The 26,438-nt window shown below is 42.9% G+C and overlaps 1 protein-coding gene across 8 annotated transcripts in view; it reads left to right on the forward strand.

The window, feature by feature from the left end:
* RHOBTB1 (Rho related BTB domain containing 1) overlaps positions 1-26,438 on the forward strand; it is a 92,142-nt gene that overhangs the window by 16,958 nt on the left and 48,746 nt on the right. Inside the window, exons 1-3 of one of the 8 annotated variants that reach the window (XM_067710868.1) lie at positions 3,759-4,006; positions 6,795-6,845; positions 22,816-23,016. The exons of 1 other annotated variant lie outside the window; for it this stretch is intronic. The gene's annotated coding sequence lies outside the window, so the exon portion shown is untranslated. Of the gene's footprint in view, positions 1-3,756; positions 4,007-4,478; positions 4,739-4,958; positions 5,829-6,794; positions 6,846-22,815; positions 23,017-26,438 lie in introns of those variants that run through there. 6 more of the 8 variants (XM_067710872.1, XM_067710864.1, XM_067710865.1 and 3 more) reach the window with 6 other exon arrangements.

The following is a 26,438-nucleotide window of genomic DNA, read 5'->3' on the forward strand; positions in this document are numbered from 1 at the left end:
AGGTCAGTTATCTGTTCTTCTGCCTCAGTTATTCTGCTAGCGTATTTTCTAGCGTATTTTTCATCTCGGTTACTGTATTGTTTATCTCTGTTTGTTTGTTCTTTAATTCTTCTTGACGTTTGTTAAACATTTCTTGCATCTTCTTCATCTTTGCCTCCATTCTTTTTCCAAGGTCCTGGATCATCTTCACTGTCATTATTCTGAATTCTTTTTCTGGAAGGTTGCCTACTTCAGTTAGTTGTTTTTCTGGGGTTTTATCTTGTTCCTTCATCTGGCATATAGCCCTCTGCCTTTTCATCTTGTCTATCTGTCTTTGAATGTGGTTTTTGTTCCACAGGCTGCAGGATTGTAGTTCTTCTTGCTTCTGCTCCAGGATATATTTTTGAAGGAAAAAAAAAATCTCAAAACTCAGTAGTTAAAAAAATCCAATTACAAAGTAGGCCAAAGAGATGAACAGATATTTCAGCAAAAAGAGACATGGGACATGAGATGTTCAACATCATTAGTCATTAGGGAAATCCAGATTAAAACCACAATGACAAAGCTACTGTACAATTGAAAACAAATATTTTTTAATACTGATAATACCAAATACTGGTGAGATCTTGGAGAAACTAGATTTCTCATACATTTCTGGTGGGAATGTAAAATGGTACAGCCACTCTGGAACATAGTTTGACAGTTTCTTAGCATATGACCCAGCAATGGCATTCTTGGGCATTCATCCCAAAGAAATAAAAAACTTAAGTTCACACAAATACCTACAATGCAATGTTTACAGAAGTATTATTCTTAATGGCAAAATACTGGAAGCCACTCAAAAGTTCCTCAATGGGAAAATGGATGAACAAATTCTGGTATATCCATCTAATAGTTTACTTAGCAATAAAAAGAAATGAGCTACTGATATATGCAACACCCTGGATGAACCTCAAGAGCATTCTGCCTAGTAAAACAAATCTTTCATTCAATCTCAAAACGTTACATACTGTATGCTCTTATTAAAGTAAGCCTCAAAATGTCAAAATTCTAGAGATGGAGAAGAGATTAATGGTTGGTGGGGGGATGCAAATACCAAGACTTAGCATGAAGGAGTTCTTTTATGATGATGAAACTTCTGTATCTTGATTGTGAGATTTTTTTTTTAATCCTGTGACTTCGGTAAATAATTACCATAAAAGGTAGTCAAAAGTCTTTACACCACTTTTGTGCAGTATAATCCTGAGTGTTTAAATACACAGTGTTGGTTTAATTAAGCTTAAGTACCAAATTTTTCTTTTATTTTTGGCTGCACTGGGTCTTTGTTGCTGCGCTTGGGCTTTCTCTAGTCACGGCGAGCGGGAGCTACTCTTCGTTGTGATGCGCAGGCTTCTCATTGTGGTGGCTTCTCTTATTGTGGAGCGCGGGCTCTAGGTGTGTGGCTTCAGTAGTTGCAGCACACGGGGTCAGTAGTTGTGGTGCACAGGCTTCAGTAGTTGCAGCACGTGGGCTCAGTAGTTGTGGCTCGCGGGCTCTAGAGCGCAGGCTCTGTAGTTGTGGCACACGGGCTTAGCTGCTCCGCGGCATGTGGGATCTTCCTGGTCCAGGGCTCAAATCCGTGTCCCCTGCACTGGCAGGCGCATTCTTAATGGCTGCACCACCAGGGAAGTCCCACCAATTTTTATATTTATTAAAAGTGAATGGTATTGATTTTATTAGCAAGCCACAATTTTAGTATACACATGTGGATTATTTTGTGGTAATAACAAGAACAGGGCAATAACAAGATTCATGGCAGTGCTTCAGAGGATTATTTGCTGTTGTTCTTTTCCTTTCCTGTTGGCAAAATATAGTCTGTACTCATTTTGTCCAACTTTTTTAGAATCCTGAGTTTCATGTGTAAAATTTGGGGGCTACATAGCACCACTGTGGCAACCTCTTTCTCAAATCACTGCCCTGGTTGGGAAGGACTTCCTTAAATCATGCCCTTTCCTCTGCCGCACCTGAATTATTGTTTACACCAATTTATTTTCCTGGACATTCTTCCGGTCATTTTCCCTCAGATGTAGGCATCCAACTGGGTAATTCCATAATGATGGTTAATTCTTTGCCCCCTGGAGAAGAAGCATCCTTTGGAAGGCCTATCTGAGCCTCAGTGCCCCCTAGGGGTGGAGGGCAACGTCTGAACAGTTGCCTACCAACTGGGGTCTTTGTATAGGTGTCCTTCTGGTCCTACCACCTACCTGCTGCTTAAACAAGCCATTTAATTCTTTTTAATTTATAACTGGGGAAATGAAAGAAATTGAGAAGAGGCAGGATGTCAAAAAGCCAATTAGTGGTAAAATAAGGCCTTAGCACAGGCTGACCCAGGTGCAAATGCAGCTGTCAGAATCTCAGGAAACTGCCTCTGTGTGCCTCAGTTTCCTCATCTATAAAATGGTTATGTTAACAATGGCATCTACCTCATCCGCTGCTGTGAGGCTTGAGACACTGTGTTTGGAATCTCCTAGCCTAACCCGTTGCCTGCCACATGTGAAGGCCATAATACAGTTGATTCCTATTTCTTTTGAGGTTTTACACTATTTTTTAGCCCCTCTGGACAGTTTGAAGAGAAATGGCTTGCAATAAAGCGAACTGATTGCTAGGAGTGAACAGGGTTAATTAACTTTTCTCAAGAAAGAAATGTGTTCCTGAAAAAAAAGTATAATATATTGATTAAACCTTTCAAAATGGAGTCACTTTTACATAGACTAAGCAAAGTCTGTTTTGTGCCAAGTAAATGATCACCCCCTCATGTATCTGTGCTGAAGTTCTTAGAATAGACGCCCATACTTGACTTTTCATTATCCTCTTCTCTGGGTATCAAAGATTAGGGACTAATAATTCCATTCCCAACAGACAGTTCAGTGAGGATGGCTTAAACAAAGCAGGTTGCCCTTAATAACCTTCCTTGTAAAAACACTGAATATCACTATATTCTGGGGTCTCTGGGAAATTCAGAGAGCACCAGGCAAGACTTGGTCCCCAAAGGGAATATAACCTAGTGAGGAAGAGTAGGAATATCCAATGTAGTAAAACTCATCTGGGGAGCCTACGAAGGGAGAGCAAGTATTCCATCTGGAAATCTGAAGATGGTTTCTTGGAAGAAACTGAGGGAGAGAGGGGTATGTTCGCATGTATAATTTTTTTCTAATGTTCTGTTTCTTGAGGGATAACACAAAGAGACAGCCTTTGCAATAGAATGTGGGTCCCTCTTTCCCAGCCCTGCAAACCTTCAGGAACCCATTAGCTGAGAACTCCTCGAGGACATTGTTGCCATCTTTGTATCCCCAGCCCTTAGTACACAGACAGCCTTCTCGTTGAAGGTTTATCAAAGGAACAAGCCCCTTAAGGTAGCTGAACACATCAATACCTTTATCTCCTAATTGCCTGTTTATAAGCTGGGAATAAGGAGGTTTAAAACACAGTAATTTTAATAGGCTGACTGAAAGCACGTTGAGGGCCGGCACCAGGTTGGTTGTGTTCGCTGTCACCTCCTTAGAGCTTGACAGGGTACCTGACACACTGTATATCGACACTAAATAAGTACCTTTTACGTGCGTGCATGAAAACTGCCCCTGGTCCTGTCCTCAAAGCTCAAAGTCAGCCTGGAAGAGTAAGAAAGAGTTCACGAGGAAGGATGGACTGTCGTGGGCATCCAAGAATTTTGACAACCCACGAGCGGCCAGAATCAATTTCACTTCCTCACTCAGCCATTTGTAGGCGGTTGTAAATCGCCTACTTACTCGGGGGGCAGCCCGTGTGACCTTACCGCCCCCTGCGGGGACCCCCACGAGCCAAGTCACAGAGGAAGGTAACCCAGAGGGGGGAGCCGGCCAACACGTGCAGCGCCCAGGGGAGGAGCAGGCTGGGCTAACGCAGCCCTTAGTCAGCAGCTGGGCTCGGTTTTGAAACAAAAGCCCATGTCCTCCCTCGGAGTCCGCGGCCGGTCAGCTCCTTGGGGGAAGAAAACCATGCCGCCCAGCCGGTTAGTGGCCCAACTTACTTTTCCGGAGCCTGGGACAAAGGGCCAGCAGTTGTACGGGAATGGGTGGAGTGCTGGGGACAGAGGACGGGGTGGGGTGGAGGTGGGGGCGGGGGGGGCCTGGTCGTCCTGCCCCTCCCCGCCCGGCCGCTAGCGAGTGGGGCTGGGGTCTGCCAGGTACTGCGCACGTCAGCCCCGGGCCGTCTGCCTCCGAGGCCGGGCCCCCCCCGGGTCCGCGTCAAGCGGAGGCACCTTTGCAACCCGCGCCCCAGCGCACAGACACACCAGGCCCCGGTTTCATGAATGAAATCCAACCGTGTGGCTATAAATAGCCGCGAAGGCTGCTAACGTCACGGAGCGAGCGGCGGCCGCCAAGGCGGCGGAGCTGGGTGCCGAGCGCTCTGTTCCGCCCGGCCGGCCAGCCAGCCTGAGAGCCGGGTGGGGGCGGGAGGAAAAGGGGAGGGCTGGGGGGCGGCGGCGGAAAGGGGCGAGCCCCTCCGGCCCGGCACCGGGAAGAGCGGCCGCGGCGCCGGGCGAGCCCGGGAGGCGAGGCAGTGCCATGCTGCCTTTGTGCAAAGTTGGGCGGCGGGCGGCGCGCCGCGCGCAGGGGCCCCGCACACCCGCGACCGCGCGCAGTCGTGGCTGCTGCTGAGTGGCGGGGGCCAGCGCCCCCCCCGCCCCCCGCTCCCCCAGCCCTTGAAGGCGGAGAGAGCTGGCGTCTCGCTCGGCTTCAGGGTAGGTTCTGTGTCGTGAGTGCGCTATGCTGTGAAACTTCTCCGAGCGGCCGCCGCGGAGCCTCGCTCCACCCGCCCCGGCCCCGGCGGGTGGCCTGTGGGAGCCCCGGGCCGCGCGCCACGCGGCGGGCAGCGTCCCGAGCGAGAGTCGTGGGACCGAGCTGCTCTGGGAGCCGCCCTCGCCTGTCTCGCGAGGCCGGGAGCCCCGCCATCAGAGGCAAGCAGAAGAGATTCCTAGGAGCGCCCGTCCAGCCGCACCCCTAACTTGGAGCTGAGAAAATGCACAACAGGCACCCTTTGCAGGCGGGCGGGGCGGGGTGCCGCGCAGACCAGAGGGCTCTTTTCCTTGGAAGGACGGTGGTGGGACTGCAGAGGGGGATACCCGAGCCCCTTGGGCTCTTGCACCCCCCTGACCGGTCAGCCCAGAGTTCGGCGCTCCCCACCACCAGCCGGTGTCCATGGAGTCTGTTGTGAGTTGCTGTGACAACAGTAGGAGCTGCCATGAGGGGCTGGCAAAACACCTTACCTTGTCTCTGCGCGCTCAGCTTTCGGGGAGAAAAACGGGGGGTGGGGATATGCAGACAGGGAATCCAACCCCTACTACAGAAGACGAAGTGGAAGGAAGGCCCAGCTATGTAAAAATGGACCACCCGATCCTACTGTCGCTCTGCCGTTTCTACCCTCAGCAGTATCAAACATCTCAACCGAGGAGCAGTGTCAATATTTAGACTTGGAGGAGCCAGAAACTTAGAGGGGAGCGCCAGGCGCAGGGTTCTGACTTGGTTTTGCACGTCAGCACACGAGCGGTGCCTTTCGAGCTGACTGCACACGTTTGCTGGGGTTGGGGGCGGGGAAAGGTACGAAGATCGGTATATACACAAAGGCACCCAGACCTAGGAAGACCTAGGAAGTTAAGACCAGAGGAGTCGCCTTGACTTTGAACTTCCCCCAACCCGTGCTGTTCACGCAGCTCTGTTGAACCCCAGCCAGACGCTCAGCTTGAGGTTTCACTAGTTTGGGGCTCCCCACCACCAACCGGGGCAGTGCTGCATATTCTACACCGTATTGTGGATCCTCTCTAAGCTGCAGAAGTATGTTATCAGTAGTTTTCATCTCTGTATAACTGTGCTCTCACTATCAGCAGATATAAATAGCCAATAGGCTCTGTGTGCAGCAAACGCTAGGCTTTTCTAAACATACAGATAAGTTTGTTTAAAAACACTCTTCAGAAATTTGGAGTTATATTTCATTTCCGGTAACTCTGTAGATGCCCAAGAGGGTCACTGATTGCTAGAAAAGAAACACAAGCTCTTTTCAATGTAAATAATGTCTACACACCGCTCCGCAGGTGAAGTGGGCAGCAAATTATTATTCAACTGGGGTTTCCTCTGAGATACCTGGATTGTATTTGGACATATTAGTGGGAAGGGGATTTAACTTGTTCATCCCAGCGTGGAAGACTTTGAAAACTCAGTCGGAAGCAATGAAATCATAGTACTCTAAGCTTGCGCCATTGATTGTTGTTTTGAGAGGAGCGTAAATTTAAGTGCATAGGGGCTATTGTGATCACAGAGGTGAAAATAGAAACATAGGTAGTTTGATGTCACTGGCACAACAGCATAACTTATTAACTATACAAATGTAATCAAATAGTAAAAACCAGAATCATTTGGACTTTTACTTATGATAATATGGTCCAAAAAATGCTATTTTGGAAGAATAGCGTGTCCACTTCGTTGACTTCCATATTGTCAAATGCCTGTAAGGTTTTCCTCGTTCCTATTCCTGAGTTTGTGGTTTACATGCTTTATTCTGTATCATCCCCAAAGGCTCAGAAACAGACTTTCAGAAATGCTGCAAAAAGTTAACCTAGCCATTTCAGGAGGTATATGACCCCAAGAAATGCCATTGTAACACCGACACTTGGCAGAAGTAAAGCAGATTCTGCCCTTTTGGGGGGAAAAAAAGGAAAACAATGTATGTTTAAAATGTCAGTGGCTCCCCATGTGCTCCTAGCAAGCAGTAGGATTTATAAAGTATTTCTCTCTTTTGTGTAGGTAAGTCCAGCTGTGAGCAGGGTGTTCTGTTCTTCGCTTCCAGCAAGCCAGGTCAGTGTTCTTTGTGCAAACCCATGACCATAAATTGCTGACATCCTATGTCTAGTTCTGAGCATGCATTTCAGAACAAGTTTCTTAGTCATCTGTCTTAAAACGGTTCGTCTTTGTCATGTTTTTATTGACTCAATTATGAATATCACAATTTCAGTGATTATTAAAATTATTCTATTTACTCTGAGCAAAGTGGTACTAAAATGGGCCTTGAATCAGTATGTTCTTTAAAGACTTTTCATTTTCACTTTGGGGATCCAAGTGGCGCCAAAATAGCTGAAGATACTGGGGATTTGGGTGCTTGATAATTAAGATTTTACATCTATGCTAATCTTAGCGCTCTAAAGCTGAAAGAAAATTGATACAATAATACTTGACATTTTTGAGCATGAACCAAAGTTCAGGTAACGTGCCGCATTCTTTATACTATGTTCTCAATCTGCATCAAAAAAATCCCTGTTAGGTGTAACTACTCCCTTGGTCGCCAAAGGACAGGTGAGGAATTGAAAGGTCAGAGAGGTTAGGTAATAGGTTCAATTCCTGCTTCTCTAGTAAATGGAAGAAATAATATTTTTTTCCAAATGCTGTCTTACTCCAAAACCTAAATTCTCTAATTGGAAAAATCTTATCTCCAGTAGAGAAACTGGGACCACGAAAGGTTAAGCGACTTGCCTGAGATAACTTGGTAATTACAGCTTATGTAGTAACATTCAGTGGCACAGCTGTTACAAAAGAATAAATTCCATTCTCTTAAGTATTGTGAAACAGCAAAATATTAAGTATTCATATGTACTTTCTGGCATGGCCCTGTCAAAATTTAAGAAAGTTTTTACCATGGGGTCTCTGGTTTTAAGGATCTCACAAACAGATTTAAAAGACAAGATATTAAACATTCATGTAGGAAAAGTGAGAAAATAAATCAAGATCATACATGCCAGAAGTTTGAACTGAGGGTCAATGGTACATTTACGAGAAGTTCAGCATTTTCCACCCTGTGGGACTACTTTGCAGTTCTATGTATGCATGGAAAAGAATTTCCAAGCACATTTTTGTCAGGATAGATAATAAAAGGGTGAGAGATTGAAGAAAGACAGAATGTAGAATTTCAAACCAAGAGGGAGACATGCATTCGTTTAGAACTGCTAAATTACAGTATCTCAAACTCAAGGTGTTATTGCTTCAAAAGCGTTGAAACAAAATTGTGAGCTGTCTGAATCTTCACAGCATCAATGAGAAAGCATTACCATTTGGCGTACCAGATTCCTTCTGAAACCTCAGTTTGTCTGATATGTGCCACGTAGATAGATTTGTATACCTAATAGTTAAATACCAGCTAAAGTTCTGAAAATGGCCAGTATTTAAAGATTAAGCAGGACATTTTCAGTTTTTGCCGGAGTTGACAACCGTCTCCTTCCCCCCTTTCATACTCCCCTCCTACTTTTTGTAGAATAATTTGTAACAGTTGTTAATCCTTCTCAGAGGGTATTATATAAAGGGATAATAAAAAATAAAATGGGGAATAGATTACTAGAGAAAGCTTTACTATATCATCTTTTTTAATGTACTGAAAAACCCCAACCCAAGCTAATAACCCTAAAAGCTTAATTAGTCAAGAGATACTTTTAAGCATTTAAGGGGTTGTTATAAGCTGTCCTATTACACCTTTGTCCTGTAAAAGTTGTTATATAGTGTATCATTACAAAATAGATCATAAGAGCACTGTTAGACTGGGAAGATCCCATTACAGGTTAAGGCCTCATTATCAACTGATATTTGCTTAGCTATGACCATGGTATGTCGTAAATTATCCGTATAACAGCTATAAACCTATAATTACTTAAAGAGTAAAATTATACTCTGAATCCTATGATGTTAGCACCGAAAGAAGCTTCAGAATGAGCATGGTATCTCCAGTAGTAATTTAATTAGCAATCATTTGTTTGCTTTTTTGAACTTCAGAGACTTTGGTTAATATACTTGACTTATCTTAAAACACGCCTGGAAATATTTGACACTTTACTGTGTTTTTTTGCTCAGGAAATTTACCTGTAGAAAACAGGAATTTTTTCTTTAACCTTTCTATTGGTCTTCCTTTTAGAAAACAGGCAGTTCAACCTCATTATGTGAAGGATGGGGTTCAAAGAGTACAGGCAATTGGAATCTGGTTCTTGTGTTCATCTTCTTTTGTTCACCCAGGCTTCCCAACCTGGCAACACCAAAGCAAAATTTGGACGGGGAAGGAAAAATAAGTCACAAAAAGTGTGGCGTTTGTAGAAAGGGGGAGGGGGTGGGAGAGTGTTTGAGTGCCGGGGGAGGGGATGGGGAAAGGGAGAGCTTTGGCAGGGAGGGCAAGAAGCAGTCACTCAAACGGATGGGATGTGCATGGATTGGTTATTGACATGTCAGCATCAAAATTGTTCGGTTTTTTTGGTGGGGCTTATAAGCAAAGTCAAGTCACCTCCTCCTAGAATCTTTTGTTCTTTGTGCGCATTAGGCAGAAACTGGGAAATAGGCAAAAAAAAAAAAAAAAAAAAAAGCCACTAAAATGAAATGTGGGTCTGACAGGCACTCTTTCCAGATGTCCCAGGACACTCCTGTCTTCAGACACTCCCTCCCTCCAGCTGTCCTGTCAAATACATCAGCATTTCTCTTACAAGGTTTTATCCACTGAGGGTGAATTAGAAGGTTTTTACAAAGAAAGAAAGAGATAGATGCTCGTAGGTCCAGAAGAAGCATGATTACATTTCTCCACTCTGCACCTGAGTTTGTTATTGCATAGACACAGATGAATGGCAAGTTCCCAGTGCTAATGAGGTACAGTCTCAGGCTCCATCCCTCTGTGGAGAAGTTTCCTCTGAATTGTTACCCAGTGGTAGTCCAGACCCCTAATGACCACTGGAATAACAATAACCAGTACTTATTATGCTCCTACTAGATGCCAGACACTTTACTGCATTACAGCTAATATTCACTATTAATTCCAATTTTACAGAAGCCTAAGGGAAACTCAGATATGTTAAGTCAGAGAACTAATTAGAGGTAGAGCTTGGATTTGTACCCAGATCTAAGAACTTGAATATATATTTGTTTTAAATATATCCTGGGGGGAAAAAACCACTTTAAAAACATTAAATTCCAGGTTATTCTTGCAGATGGTAGAGTACAGGAGTTAAGTAATTATTCTTGTAGGGTTTTTTGAATTTTGGGGTTTGTTTTGTTTTGTTTTTTTGTTTTGTTTTATATTTGGTAACTTGAACCACTCAGCAGTCTTGTCTGGACAGACTTGTTAACTCTTCAGGTCATTTCTAATATATTTTGATGGAAGTCACAATTGTAAGCAGTTGAGTCATGGAGGGTTGAATCATGGACCCAGAAAGGTTCTTAAGGATACTTAATCCAACCTCATGTAAGTGAAAAAAATCTGCCACCCAGAGAAGCAATGTAACTCGCCACTCTTACAGTTCATAAGTGGCACAGCTGGAACTGAACCCAGGTTTCCAAGGCCCAGCCCAGGGCTCAGTTCTATTACATAACACTGCCTGAAACGTGCCAAGTCTTCAGAAGCCTCCAACTTAGCCCAAATTACAGCTATCAAGTTTGAAATACATCTGAAACCTAATATACAGCCAGAAGTGGGTGATAAGAGGATTCCAGCAATGTAATGATAAGGTGGGTTCTAGGAGAAGCCTCACTTATCTTCACTGACACCAACATAGACCAGTCTTGCCTCGTCTTCGAACCATAACAGCTCCATACTCTTGATCCCTTCCAAGCTGTCTCTGTTGAGATACCTGTTTTCATCAAGTATGGAGCTTTTTTATTTTGTCTCTGGAGTTCTGGCTTTTTATTAACTGTGTGATGTGGGTGACATACTTCTTTGAACCTTATTTTGCTCGTCTGTAAAATGCTAACAGTATCACCTGTGTCAGAGGGTTATGAGGATGCTATGAAATCACACATGTAAAACAGATAGTAGGTGCTCAATAAGGGTGAGTTCTCTTCCTAGCCATGCTAAGGTATCTTAAGGGAAAATGTTATAACACATAAGGGCATTCATGTCATTTTGCTGCTAAATGTTCTTCAGTCATCTGAAGTCTGATATTGCAAGGGATGATTACAGTGACCTTTTTTCTTGGGTGAAAATGGGCCCAATCGTGTCTCAGTACCAGCGGCGTCTCTGAGTACCAGTGGCGTGGGCACGCCTGGGTACAATTACATTTGTCTTCTTCACGGTCTAGGGTTGCCAGGGTTTACGTGAATTATTTTATTGCTTCGGTTTCTGCTCAGACTAATACCAAGCTCCTCTTGGAGATCTGTGGCTCTCATTTCCTTCCAGACACTGTTTAAGTATCTAACGTGTTTTCCACATAGACCTTTGCATCTCAAAGTATCCACTGTGTTTTCAGCCAAATAACTAAGAAATATTTCCAGAGAATAGTGTTGCCAGTAAAACAATTTTGCTTTCAATTTCAAAACATGTGAGAGCTTCCTCCCATCATTTCAATTAACTCTAGTATTGAATCTTTCCTGTGCATTGGCCCTGTCTTTTCTCTTTGCCCCGGGTTGCCGACTGCTTTATTGACTGGGAAATACATAAGCACTACAATTTCCCCCTTTCACCCTCAGCACTTGATAGCTACCCTGGCCTAAATTACATCCCTGGGAAGTGTTTCATCACATCCTCTCTCCAGCTACCACACTTTGTCATGTGGCCCTTGCTGCCCTGCTTTGGGTTTTAGGAACCAAGCCTTTGGCAATGTGTCCTACTCATCATATACATGCAGGAAAGCTACTGATAACGATTATTTTCTTACTTGTACTTTCCCCCCTGTTTTTGACATTAATAGGCCAAGTGGCCTAGAATGGCCTTTATTTTCCTAGTGGCTCAGTTTCCCTTTTCAGTATTTGACAGATGTGACAAATGGCAAGATGTATGTCCTTTTCTTCAGGCTTCGGTGTAGCGATTAGTTGTTTTCCCCAGTGCTGCGGCTCAACTGGTGCGAGATGCTTACAGATCACCAACTGATCGGTTATACAAGTTTCAGTTCATACTAAGAAGTTTATTTTTAAAGCAGTGCTTTAAAGCAGTGCTTCTCAAACTTTAATGTACATACACATCACCTAGGCATCTCGATAAAAAGCAGACTCTGATTCAGAAGTTCTAGGATGAGACCTGAGATGATGCGTTTCCCAGGGGCTCCTCACTGATGCCAGCGCTACTGGTCCGAGGACCACATTTTGAGTAGTGAAATATACTGTACTCTCTAAAGTATAGTCATTACTCTATCTGATACTGAAACTCACGCCTTGGAGGCTGTAAGGCTCCCATCTTATTTTGTTTGCTTCTTTCTTAAATTATAATAGAGAGTCATGGAATCTTAAACTTGAAAGGGATATGCTGGTAAATCAACCAGCACTCTGGGGAATAAAGGAATGCATTTATGTGCATACATAAGTTGATTAAAAATTTTACTGACAAAGGATGTGTGTAGCATACGATTTATAAATAATAATAAAATAAAGAATACTCTTTGTTGTGAACTCCATCTAGCTAATTGGTTAGTCTCACAAAACACTTGTTGCTTTTTGAGAACTCACCTATGGTACAACTGATGAGTGTAATTCCCATATAAACGTTGTCTGATCCTTTCCCTTATGTTAATGAGTAAGATAAAAGTGAAATAACGAAGACATATGTCAGAACTGTACGCATTCATCAAAGATATGGGGGCTTCCCTGGTGGCTCAGTGGTTAAGAGTCTGCCTGCTGATGCAGGGGACACGGGTTCGTGCCCCGGTCCGGGTAGATCCCACATGCCGCGGAGCGGCTGGGCCCGTGAGCCATGGCCGCTGAGCCTGCGCATCCGGAGCCTGTGCTCCGCAACGGGAGAGGCCACAACAGTGAGAGGCCCGCGTACCGCAAAAAAAGAGATATGAATGAAAAAAAAAAAAAAAGATGTGAATGACTGCTGAACCAGATAATAGCTTTTAAATATAATAAGATATTTCCTTAAATGTCCTGTTCATAATGTAACAGCTAAACATATTACACACTATTAAGTTTAATCTGCATTGTTAACATTTTTAAATCACTTTCTTAAGTCAAGACAATCAACAGAACAAGAAAGCAAGCCCTGATGTGAAGCGGTTGCCAGTTTCACTGGTATAAATACTCCCATCATGGCCAATTTGAAGCCATCATTGTGACTGAGCTGGAATTGGAAAGAGATGGTACAGTAGCACACCGTTACATAGCCTTTCCACCATACAGGTAAAATGTGCACAGATAACCTCAAAATATAGATAACAGTAAAATAAATACAAAGGGGTGAGTTCTGAGTATTTAGTACCTTTGTTTTTAGTATACTTTATTGAATTGAAACTTTATCTACTTTAATTTTCAACACTGACCCTATTTTAACAGGTTTGCAAAAGTCCTGAACATTTAACAGTTGGTTCGTGGGCTCGTAGAGGCTGGCTCCAGCGCACCACTGGACCTGGATCATCTGGTCCCGGTGATTCTCAGCCTTTGCTGTACACTGGAATACCCCCAGGAATTTACAACCTACAGCTTTAGGAAATTCATGTCAGGGCCCAGGAATCTGGATTTGTTAAACATTTTTATTGAACTGTATCTTATTTCAAGACAAATACACAAATCATAAGTATATAACTTAAAGAATTAATCACAAACTGACCGCACACCTTCACCTAATCTAACTAACACCTGAATATAGAAACAACATCACCAGAGCCCAGAATCTCTTCTTAAGCCCCTATTCAATCACTACCCAATTGAGCCAACCACTGCCTTGACTTCTAATACCAGGGATTAGTTTTGCCTGGTTGTGAACTTTTATATAAATGCAATCTCTTTTGTGTCTGGCCTCTTCCCCTCAATATTATGTTTGGAAGATTCATTATAATATATGCAGCCGTAGTTCATCCATTGTTTCTTAAAGAAGCTCTTCAATTTTACCTTCTTTTAAATTTTTATTTTATCTATTTATTTGGCCGCACCAGGTCTTAGTTGCGGCGCATGGGATCTTTGTTGCGGCATGCGGGCTCTTAGTTGCAGCATGCATGTGGGATCTAGTTCCCCGTCCAGGGATCGAACCCGGGCCCCTGCATTGGGAACGTGGAGTCTTACCCACTGGACCAGCAGGGAAGTCCCAGTTCATCCATTTTTAGTGCTGTATAATATTCCATTGTGTGAACAGGCCTCAATTTATTATTTCTATATCCATCATACTGTCGACGGTTTGTTTCCAGTTGTTGACTATCACAAGTAGTGCTACCAAGGACATTCTTGCGCAGGCGGCAGTATTTGAAACGAAACAAATTCCCCCAGTGATTCGAATGAGCAGCTGATTTCTTGACTGCCTCCTCTATCATTTCCCCTCCTGTCTTTTATTTCTCATATGATGTGACCGAAGCTATTGCTTCTTTCGTGTGAATGTACTTTTAACACCTTAGGCCGTGAAGCTGTGTGCTTCCATTCATTACAGCACGTTCTCCTGGCTCTTTTCAATATAGGTTCACCAACACCCCCTTTCGTCAAGACATCTGCTCTTGTGCACTCTAAATAGAGAGGCGATTTGGCCTCACATCAATAGCACGGAGGAATATTAGACATGGTAGAGATGGAGCCAAGGCTAAATCTGGCAGCCGAGCATTAAGGCTCCTGGAAAGAGGCTTCAAGGAAGGGAAATCGTTTCCCTTTGTGTGTATCAAACCAAAATCAACGGCAAACCTTTGGAATATTTCCGATTCTAAATTTTTCAAAATTGATTTATTTGAAATAGACCAGGGACTCTCTTCTGACACGAGAACTGACATCTCTCGAAGTCTCATGATTTGATCTGGAGAGAGTACAGAAGGAGGTGTTGCCGTGGGCTTGTTCTACACCTCGTGTGCAGCCAGTGTAGCCCTGCTGCGTCGTTCTAGGCTGAGTGGCTGTGTAATTTGTGCCTTTGGGCCTATTGAGATATTAGTTCCTTTGATAGAAGTCAAGGGAGCTGAATGGCCAGGAGCTCCAACATGATGCTGTTGATGGAGTAGGATGGGTGCTCAGAATGGAAAGAAAGGTGCCAACAGCAGCAAGGCTGTTTCCTGCCATGTGAAAGGCAACATCACTTACAGCTTTCATGATATGCAGAGAAAAAGTAAAGAATAGACACTAATTCCACTTAATGAAAGAAGAATGTATTCCCACACACATAAATATCATAGTCCCTGGTTTTCCTACCTCCCCAACCTCACTTTTTTGTAAAATGTCTTTGTTACAAAATAACACATGTTCATTATAGAAAAGATGGAATATGTATTAGATAAGAAAAAAAGAAAAATTAAATCAGTTATAATCCCAGTTGGCATTAATATTTTAACGTATCTCCCAAATATTTTTCTGTATATTTAGGTACATAATTTTTTTTAGGTACATGATTTTTAAGGAATGGTGTTACTCATGAACCTCTAACTGAAATTATAAATGTACTCCTATAACATATTTTTAACTGCTATATACTCTCCCATTATATGGACACTTTTTAAAAATCCCTCCCCTGTGGTTGGATTTCTAAAATTGTTTCCAATATTTTGTTTCCACAGTAATATGATGAACACTCCTTTAATGGAATCTTTTTGTAATCCTAAATAGTTTTTTAGGAGTAAAGTCTTATAACTGGATGAAAGTTATGGACATTTTAAAGTCTTTTGAGTGCCAGTGGCACTCCAAAATAATGATACCATCTTCCACTCCCACTAACAGTGCCTCATCCTGCTTTTAAATAATGTACAATCTTTCATGTAATAATTCCTACCTAGAGTTGGAGGGTATAAGAACATGTTCTGAAAATACTAGCTAGAATCCACACGTTGCTGGCAGCCAATAACCTCGAATAAAATACGAGATTTTTAAGGTTTTTGTCTACCAGCATTTTTGTGTTTCTGGTCTAATGTTGCTAAGAAATCCTGGGGGGCAGGTGGTGGTGGGGGAATAGTTTTCTTCATTTGCCTGAATGAGAGCATAAGCTAATCCTAACCGACATGTTATAGTCTCATCAATGATTAAATGCAATTGTTTGATTGTCATCATATCTGAAGGTTTCGCAGCAGGTGGTCTTTCCGGTGCTACAGACGCTAACCCAAGTGACATCTTTAGAGAATACTTGGAATGAACAATTTATGACAGAGGACTATAGAGACTTCTCTATACAAGGACGGATTTTTAAGGGCATCTAGTCTGCAGACTTGATATGAATTTTCTCAAACGAGCACTTTGACATCTCTTTAAAGACTTGACCAATATTTTCATTATCAATTCTTGACAAAGCTTCCTGATCCAGCCTTTGGCTAAGGCTCACCCATATGAGGACTACAGGCCCTCTGAAAACAATGTATAGTGTCCTTTGTTGCTTTATATATATTTTTGACTTTAAAAAAGGATATTGAAGTATAACATGCATAGAGAAATGTGTCTAGATCAGTTTGTTTGTGTACAGTTTGATGAATTTTTGCAAACGGAACATACGTCTGTAACCAACACCTAGATCAAGAACCCCACTTCTGGTCACCACCCCACTGCACCATCAGTATGTCTGAACCGCTTCAAATTTTATGTCCTGGGTAAGTCACTCATTTACAGAATTTGATTTTTGACTGAACCCTTCCTTAATATGAGCTAGCTGCAGTCAGCTTTGATCAAACTATCTCCCTTGCAACTGAGAATATGTAGAATCTGCCTTTCCGAGTAAAAATTATAACATTAAATTCATGCACTGAGTGTGCAATATTTATGTGTTTGTGATTTGCAGGTATACAAATACACAACAGGCATACAAACGAATTTGGAACTTTTTTTCTTAATGAATATAAAGCTGATTATACTACATTATCCAACTTAAAAAAATCTTAGCTACAATTGATTGCCACAGAATAGTTCATGGGCTAAGTTCCCACAATTTCTTAAAATTGCTCATTTTCATTACCGTAAGTATTCCCTTTAAACACTCAAAATTTAAAAGCCAAGAATTTTTCATCTCTTTGAAATAGAATCATATATTAAGTATCCTGGTTGTCCACAGCTGTCTCTTTTGGCTCAATTGCTATGTCTGATATTCAGCAAGATATCATTTAGGTTCCTATGTTCTTTTTTTTTTTGCGGTACGCGGGCCTCTCACTGTTGTGGCCTCTCCCGTTGCAGAGCACAGGCTCTGGACGTGCCCGCTCAGCGGCCATGGCTCACGGGCCCAGCCGCTCCGCGGCATGTGGGATCTTCCCAGACCGGGGCACGAACCCGTGTCCCCTGCATCGGCAGGCGGACTCTCAACCACTGTGCCACCAGGGAAGCCCTAGGTTCCTATGTTCTTTTTAGTTGAGAGGTTGAGTCAGAAAAAAACAGGTTTAATAGGCTCACTATGCTTTTTAAATACATGATTTTGAAAAATAATTAATCTATCATCAAAAATCATTTTTTATTATTACCGGAGTGTACCAGTGTACTCTTAGTAGAATTAACAATCAAGGGTTATGCTTATGTACTCATTACTTTTTTTAAAATAGTTTTCCCATTATAGAAGTAATACATCTAAGAATATTATTCAGCCAATAAAAAGGAATGAGGTACTAATACATGCTACAACATGGATGAACTTGAAAACATTATGCTAAGTAGAAGAAGACAGACACAAAAGGCCATCTCTCGTATGGTTCCATTTATAAGAAATGTCCAGAGTAGGAAAGTCCATAGCAACAGAAAGTAAATTAATGGTTTCCAGAGCTGGAGGGAGGAGGGAACAAGAATGTCTGCTAATGGGCACAAGGTTTCTTTTAGGGATGATGAAAATGTTTTAGAATTAGATAGTGGGAATAGGTGTACAACTTTGTGAATATAATAAAAAAAAAAACCTGAATTGCACACTTTAAAAGGGTGAGTTTTTTGGCATGTAAATTTTATCGCAGTTTACCAAAAAGAGGTAATATATTTTCACCGTAGAAAATTTGGAAACTACAGGAAAGCAGAAAACTGGCAACAAGTTACAGCCCCATGATCCAGCCACAATCACTGGCATCTGTTTAGTGTACTTCCTTCCAATTTATTTTCCATGTATTGTTGCAGGAGGAGGAGACTGGTATTGTTGCCCTTTAGATGGCAAGGGCACAATTTATTAAATTTTAAGTATTCACTTATCAAAACCCACCCATCTCTTCCCCTCCAAACAAAGGGCGGGTCCCCAAGGAAGATCCGTTCGTTGGCTGAGGGGAATGCACGTGAGAGAGGCAGAGAGCAATGGCCAGCCCTGTGAGGGGGGATGAAGCAACACCTGAAGGGAAAAGCTCTAGGGTCCCGAGAGGCAAAAAGACAGGTTTGAGCAGTTGCCATGGAGGCAGAACTCTTCAGGGAAACATCCCAAAGAGACTTTTTAGAAGTTTCGCTGCAAGATGCCTGATACATTATGTGAACCACATCTCTCTATTCTTCAATACCTGTATTGTTTTCAAGGCTTTCTAAAAGTCACATTTTTGTCCCTTTTAGATGTGTCACTGTGGTAAGGTGGTACTTAGAGGGAGAGAACAAGGAGGCTTGATTTTATTCGAGTTACACATATTCATTTTATGTAGTTTTTGTCAACTATATTTCAGATGACTCTCCTGCACTTTCCCCTCCGTAGTGATACATTAGCACTTCTCTCAGTGACTGCAAACTTAATGTAAACATAATTTTAAATAATGATAATCTTAACAGATCAGACTTACTGAATGTTCTCTTGATGGCTGGCATAGTGATTAAAATATTTTACAAGCATTATCTAATTTCATCTTCACAACAACCATTGAGGGAAGTCATCCCCAGTTTACAGACAAGGAAATAGAGGCTTAGAAAGATTAAGTAATTTGCCCAAGATCACATACCAAGTACCTTAAATAATTATCCCCCGACTTATCATAGACAAGTGGTTTGCAATTTTTCCTTATTCTTAATAAAGATGTGATAAATATGTTTGCTTTTAAACATTTTCCATTTATAAAGTTCTTAGATGGGTATTTTTCAAGTTTCCAAGTGGTTGAGTTTCTTGGTTGCTGTCATAAAACCTTTCCTCTTAACTTTTTCATTTCTTTCTTTGTGGCTAGAGAATTTGGTTGCTATAACTTATGTTTTGAAGGATATTTGTCTTTATGATCAGTCCATATGTAGTCAACTTTTATAAAGGTGCCAAGAACACTTGAAAAGAAAGCACTCTCTTATAGATTTTTTTAAATGTGGGTTATCTATTAACTTAATGCCACTTTTTATGCTACTCAAGCCCTCCGTGTGTTGTATTTCACTTTTGCTTTCTTCATCTGATGGTGATTCTGATTATTCATCTCATGTCAGTTATTTGCATTAACTTCTCTTTTTACTTATAGAATTTGTCTTCCTTTTTATTACATGCCTTTTAATCTATCAAGGGTCATTATTACTGCTATGCTTCTACTATGAATTGCTCCTTTTTACCTTCTAATTATCTTTTACAGATAATTTTTCTATATGAATTTGAAACCAAAGGCTAAATAACTGTAGGCTGGTCTTATATTCTCGACTGGTTCTGGTTTCCACAGTTCTTTGAAACTGAAATGTCCATTTTTTTCATTTTTAATTATCTCTGGGTGTTTTGGCAAGTATCTTTGAGCAGTTTAATTCCTTAAAGACATTTGAGGTTTTGCCCCCAAGTCTTTTTTTTTTTTTAGTAATGCAGATGGCTTTTTTTTTTTTTGGTCTGCATTGGGTCTTAGTTGCGGTACATGGGATCTTTCATTGCAGCGTGTGGTCTTCTCTCTAGTTGTGGCGTGTGGGTTTTCTCTCTCTAGTTGAGGCGCGCAAGCTCAGTAGCTGTGGCGCGTGGGCTTAGTTGTCCCGTGGCATGTGGGATCTTAGTTCCCCGACCAGGGATCAAACCCACGTCCCCTGCATTGGAAGGCGGATTCTTTACCACTAGACCACCAGGGAAGTCCCACCCCCTGAGTCTTTAACATCCAAAAATAACTTTATGTTGCCTTCACACCAATATTAATTTGACCTGATTCACAAATTTGTTATTATATCCTTTTCCTTTGAAAGCTCTGTGGTTTCTACTGCATTAAAATAATGTATTGGTGAAGTATATGGTCATCTGTATTATCCTTTCTTGATAGAAATGTTTTTCGCCATTAGTTTTAGAAGATGTTTTGCTAAGATACTTACAGGATTATTATACAATTATTTTTTGCTGAAAAATATATAGCTTTGGAGTCTTCTTATCTTCTCCTTCTTTTTCTCCCCACTACATCGTCCTTTTAGTACTGGGAAAAATTTGTTCTATTAAATCACATTTTGCAACCTTATTTCTTCAAGAGCCCTACTATCTATGGGATTGCTTTTCAACAGCCTCTTACCTGATACCTTCCGTTACATCATTTTCAGAGGGCCTTACTTCTGGATTTAGAGTTTCTCATGTTTGCCCTCTACCTCACGGATTCATTTTACTACATTTTCAAGGCTGCTATTGACTGTTGCCAGTATGGTTTTGAATTTGGCTGACTCATATTCCATTTATACACGGCCTTTACTTACCATGTTCTATTGCCTACTTATAGCCTCATCTGCTGTTAGTATACCTGCATTATCTTCTTCTGCGTGATCAAGTACATGGATAGGATTTTTCTTCTTACGTTTCTTAGAGCATATCTACTTCAGTAGAAGAATTTTCTCTATGTCTTTAGCTAATTTCTTGTACTTTTCTTTTTTATTAATTTTAATTGGAGTATAGTTGATTTACAATGTTGTGTTAGTTCCTGCTGTATAGAAAAGTGAATCAGTTATCCACATACATATATCCACTCTTTTTTTTTTTTTTGGCTGCATTGGGTCTTCGTTGCTGCACACGGGCTTTCTCTGTTTGTGGTGCGCGGGCTTCTCACCGCAGTGGCTTCTCTTGTTGCAGAGCACAGGCTCTAGGCACACGGGCTTCAGTAGTTGCAGCATGTGGGCTCAGCAGCTGTGGCTCGTGGCCTCTAGAGCGCAGGCTCAGAAGTCGTGGCACACGGGCTTAGTTGCTCCACAGCATGTGGGATCTTCCTGGACCAGGGATCGAACCCGTGTCCCCTGCATTGGTAGGTAGATTCTTAACCACTGTGCCACCAGGGAAGTCCCTCCACTCTTTTTTAGATTCTTTTCCCATATAGGTCCTTACAGAGTACTGAGTAGAGTTCCCTGTGCTATACGGTAGGTTCTTATTAGTTATCTATTTTGTATATGGTAGTGTGTACATGTCAATCCCAATCTCCCAATTTATCCTTCCCCCCCACTTTCCCCTTTGGTAACCATAAGTTTATTTTCTACATCTGTGACTCTATTTCTGTTTTGTAAATAGGTTCATTTGTACCATTTTTTTAGATTCCACATATAAGCAATATCATATGATATTTGTCTTTCTCTGTTTGACTTACTTCATTCAATATGAGAATCTCTAGGTCCATCCATGTCGCTGGAAATGTCATTATTTCATTCTTTTTTATGGCTGAGTAGTATTCCGTGGTGTATATGTACCACATCTTCTTTATCCATTCCTCCATTGATGGACATTTAGGTTGCTTCCATGTCCTGGCTATTGTAAATAGTGCCGCAATGAACACTGGGGTGCATGTATTTTTTTGTGTCCAGGTTTTTAATAGACCATATGTTGAATGGTCACTGTTTAGTCCATCCATATAAAAAAGGATTGAAGTATATTTACATTCCAAAGGCTTGGAATAACCGTAGGCTTTCAGGGACCAAGGCAGGGCTCTGTAGAGATCCAGGAACCCACCCAGTCCCCAGCGGACAAGCAAAGCTATTCAGTTTGGTTCGGGTTGAGGACTTAGGAGGGTGAGATAAGGACTAACGTGAGGAGTGTCACCACAGAGGATATACCGACGTCCAGCCTCGTACGCCCTCACCGCACTCCCTCTGGCGTCAACATCACAAGCTCAGTCTCTTCTGTTTGCAGTGTCAAAGCGGAAACAGCCTGGCGGGGCCAGCTGAAGGAAGCAAAAACCCGTCTCCTCCATGCTCGGTGCTGCCTGCCCGGCCCAGCCTCAGGAAGGGGCAATGACAGCAGCCTGCTGGCGTCATAATGGCTCTCCAGCGGCTCCACAATCTCCTCTTTCCACCCTGTCCCAGTGAGTCCAGCTCGTATCACTCCAGATCACAGGCATCTGTGGCAAAGAGCCTCCTGCTTCCCTCCAGGCCAACTCTCTTCCCCGTGGAAAAGAGTGACCTTCTCATTTGGCTCCATGGAAGTGAACTGGGTGGAGATCTTTGCAGTTTCTGGTGAATGGATACTTCTTACTCTTAGTTTCTGGTACTGTTTTGGAGTCTGCTATCTGTACAGAATAAGGTTAATTTTAGTGAGACATGGGTAGAGGGGGGTCCAAGGCATCTGTGCTTTCATGGCTAACTTGCCTTAAGTCCAGCTAATTGCCTTTTGTGATGTGGCTCTTGTAGGTATAGAGTGAACTCTGTCTTCCAGACTCATGTTCGTATCAGTTATGAATCTTTCTCCCTATGTAGTGGATGCCTCCCTTTTCCTCTTCTTTTTCAGCCAAGCAGTGAAGAGAGTTGGGAATCCCTTGAATTAGGATGTCAAAGTCTAAAAGTGGATGAGAACTTTATACGTCCCTTATACATAGATATTATCAAGATTCATAAATTGGCTATAGGCACTAGAGCACAGCGAAAGACCACATTCCTTTATTTTTCTAAATCAGGTCCAGCCCGAAGCCACTCTTATCTGCCTATATCGGGGCTCCTCTGCCTTCCCGTTTGGTGGAGGGGCCTGGACCTTGGTCCGTGGTGGTTCCCATGGTTACTGATGCTCTTCCTGCTGGGGGAGCCATGGCTGGTGCACTGCCATCTGTCAGAGACAGCTCTCATGATGGGCCACACAGATGTCCCTCAACGTGTTCCTCTGCAGGCTTGGCAACATGCCGCAGCTTTCGAGGCCATGGGCTTAATTATCAGTCACCAGAGACAGCCGAGCGCCAGGTCTCTGCCAGCCCCAGGTGGAAGGCTTCCTAAGGAAGGTGGAATGACCGTGCTGTATATGCAAGTGAACAGATATTTACGGCAAGCCACATACTGCCAAGGCACCATGAAAGGATCTGAGGATTTAAAGGTGAATAACAGTCTCTGTTGTCAAAAGTGCATAATCTTGGTGAGCCTAACTGTGAATATTACAAAACAAGAATTTGATAAATACCCTAGGAGACAGGATAAAGGGAGAACGTGCTAAGTGCTTCTCGATCCAAAATGAACTTGAATGTGTCTGCTTTGCTCCATCTCTGCTGATTCCACCCTGGTCCCAGCCACCACCCTTTCCCTCCTGGAGAACTTAGGAGCTTCCTAGCTGGGCCTCGGCCACTGCTCAGAATCCCCCCACATGCTCTCCACACGGCAGTCTCGGTGAAACCAATGATCCTTTAAAAAAAAGCAAGTCAGAACCTGTTATTCCTCTGCTGAAAACACCTCAGTGGCTTCTCACTTCACTGAGAATAACATCGAGACTCCTGACCGTGGCCTAAAAGGCCGTGTGTGACCTGGCCCCTTCCTGCCTTGCAGCCCTCTCTTGCCCCAGTTCCCTACACTTGAGCTTTTCCCACCTGCTTCGTTCCCATCTCGCGACGGGGCCCTTCTCATTCTTGAGAGCAGGGAAATGGAACCTCCTTGTGGAGACCTCCCACCCATCATTTCCTCTCATAACCCCTTTCGTTCTTCCTCAGGGAGCTTATCAAACGTACAGTTATGTCCCCAGGTTTAGTGGTCCCTCCCCACCTGACTGTGAGGGTCCCTGAGGGCCGGCACCACCCCTGGCCTGTCTGCTGCTGTCCACCTGTAGGCCTGGCACTCAGTAAGTGCAGCCTCTGTTTCTTTAACTATGACAGCCCGAGTCCTAAGAACTATTTCAGCGGATGGATCGGGGGCACGAGAAAGGGCATTTGAGCAGAAATAACGGCACAGTCAACGTCAAAGGCGAGGTTACCTGGCATGTTTGTAGGCATGTAGCCCACACTTTACTTATGGTGGTTTTGAAACCTACCCTGGAATTTGTATGCACCTTTTAAGCTGTTTCTGATTTGTTGTCTTTCACTGAGACAGCATGTATTAAGGGCAGTGGATAGACAGAAGGAGAAGTCTATTTCGAATCCTGGCCCACCTTCCCCACTGACACTGAGTTTTTAAAAAGGAAGAAACGTGATCTGGTGTAGGTCTTCACAGGGCTCTGCTGAGAACGAGTGAATGTTTCTAAAAGTGTCCCTGTATTATCTGTATTCCTGGACTTCTCTGCAGTGCTTTTTCTGTTACTTAATCTCTTTTTTGTTTTGATCACAACTTTCAATTGAAAAAATATTGTTGCTCTGAATGATGAAAGGCAGTATTATCCTGGAGATATATTTCGGTGAAGTTTTGATTTAGGGAAGCCCAGCGCAGCCCAGCCCAGCCCAGCCCCGACTGTCTCTTTCCCCAGGTCTGGACCCATTCTCCATTCCAGCTGAGATGTTTATATAATGCATAAGGCAGCTCCTGCCTCACTAGGACTGGTGATTAAGAGCTCAGGATAATGAAATCTGCACAGTTGAAACTTGGCTGTTGGCTATAGTTATTATGCAACTCTTAACATTTCCCTTTTGTTCCGGCCAATAATATAAAATTCTCAGTTTTTCTTTCAAAGTTAACTCTTCAAAGACGCTGAAATTTGTTCCGCTAGTATTTTTTAATGACCAAGTTAAATTATTTCTTAATGTTCAGAGTATATGCTTTTCTAAAGGACAAGAAAGTTTAGTGGCTGTGCAAGAGCCCTGTTCAAACTGTTAGTAACAGCCGAATGGAGCTTAAAGTACAAAGGCCCCTCTATGGGCCTTAGATTTCTGTCTTTAAGCAGACTGCTCACCTGGCCTTGACTGCAGTAGCAAATATAACAAAAGATACGGAAAAAGTGACAGTAAGAGGCGGCATATTCCGAGAGTGGGGTGATGCGGAGGAATTAGGAGATGCTCAGTGAGGCATCTTAGACAAGTGATAAATCTTTCCTTGCCACCCGCTCTAATGTCTGAATTTCTAGTGTTAGAAGAGATCTGCACCCTTACCTGAATTCAGATAGTGGCCCTATCCTAATGTGCACCCACCTGGGACACGCGGAAACATCTAGAGTTTTATAAGCCACAGTGCCTCTGAATTATTCAGTTATGGAGACAAGACTCTGACCGTCACCTAGCTGTCGTGTGACTGAGGAAGCGAACGTGCCTGAGACGTCCTGAGAACCTGTTTCTTAAGAGAACAGGACAGCACAAAGGCCATCATCTCAAGGACTGAAGGTGGGTGTGGGGAACCATCACAGGAAGGAACATGCTTTGAAAAGCAAGCAGCCTAGGGCGGCTAGGGTCATGTTAGGCTCCATCACTGTTTTGCCCATGGTTTGCCCAGGAGTATATTAGGGACCCATGACACAGCTTTATAGAAGAGGGGCATCGTATGCTCATATATTCCAAGCACTTCCGTATATAGTAGTACCCCAGAAACAGCTGATGATTCATTCAGTGAACAAGACGGGCACTTTGAAGTTACAGCCGCAGGGAAAAAAAATTAAAAGGTCACAGACCACCATTCAGTGATTTGCTAATATAAGAAAAAATGAGTGTGAGAGAGAGGAAGAGAAAGAGAGTATCTATGTTTTTGACTGCTTCTCCTAAAACCATTTATTGGTACAGAGGAGCAAGTAATTTAGTCTGTGGGGAGGTGGGGCAATTATGAAAGCTTTTTAGAGGAGGTATTATCTGAATAAGATTTTAGGGAATGAATAGAATTCACCAGGCAGATGAAGAATTGCGGAGGTACACACAACGTTTAGAATTTTTTTTTTTTTGGCCACGCCATGCAGCACGTGGGATCTTAGCTCCCTGACCAGGGATGGAACGCGCACCCCCTGCATGGGGAGCGCAGAGTCTTAATCCGTGGGCCGCCAGGGAAGTCCCCAGTGTTTAGAATTTTGAAAGCCATTTTGTGCGGCTAAAGCAAGCTGTGTTAGTTTCCTACTGCTGCTGTAACAAGTTACCCAAAGTTAAATGTCTTAAACCAACAGATGTATTATCTTATAGTTCTGGAGGTCAGAAGCCTGAAACGGGTCTCACCGGGGTAAAAATCAAGGTGTTGGCAGGCTGTGTTCCTGCTGGAGGCCCCAGGGGAGAATCTGCTTCCCTACCTGTCCCAGCTCCCAGAGGTTACCTGCATTTCTTGGTTTAGGGCCCTTCCCTCTATCTTCAGAGTCGTCCTTTATTTCTCTCCGACTCTGACCTTCTGCCTCCTTCTTGCCTCCTTCTTCCACATGTAAAGGACTCTTGTGATTACACTGGGCCTACTCAGATAATCCAGGATAATCTCTTTATAGTAAAGTCAGCTGGTTAGCAACCTCAGTCCCATTTGCTACCTATTCCCGCATGCCGTGTAACAGAACATATTCACAGGTCCCGGAGATTAGAACATGGACATCTTCGAGGGACCATTATTTTGCCTACTGCACAGTGCAGTGCAAGAAGTTGAGGG

The sequence above is a fragment of the Pseudorca crassidens genome, chromosome 16 (genome assembly GCF_039906515.1).
Source record: "Pseudorca crassidens isolate mPseCra1 chromosome 16, mPseCra1.hap1, whole genome shotgun sequence".
In the NCBI taxonomy this organism is placed as follows: Eukaryota; Metazoa; Chordata; class Mammalia; order Artiodactyla; family Delphinidae; genus Pseudorca; species Pseudorca crassidens.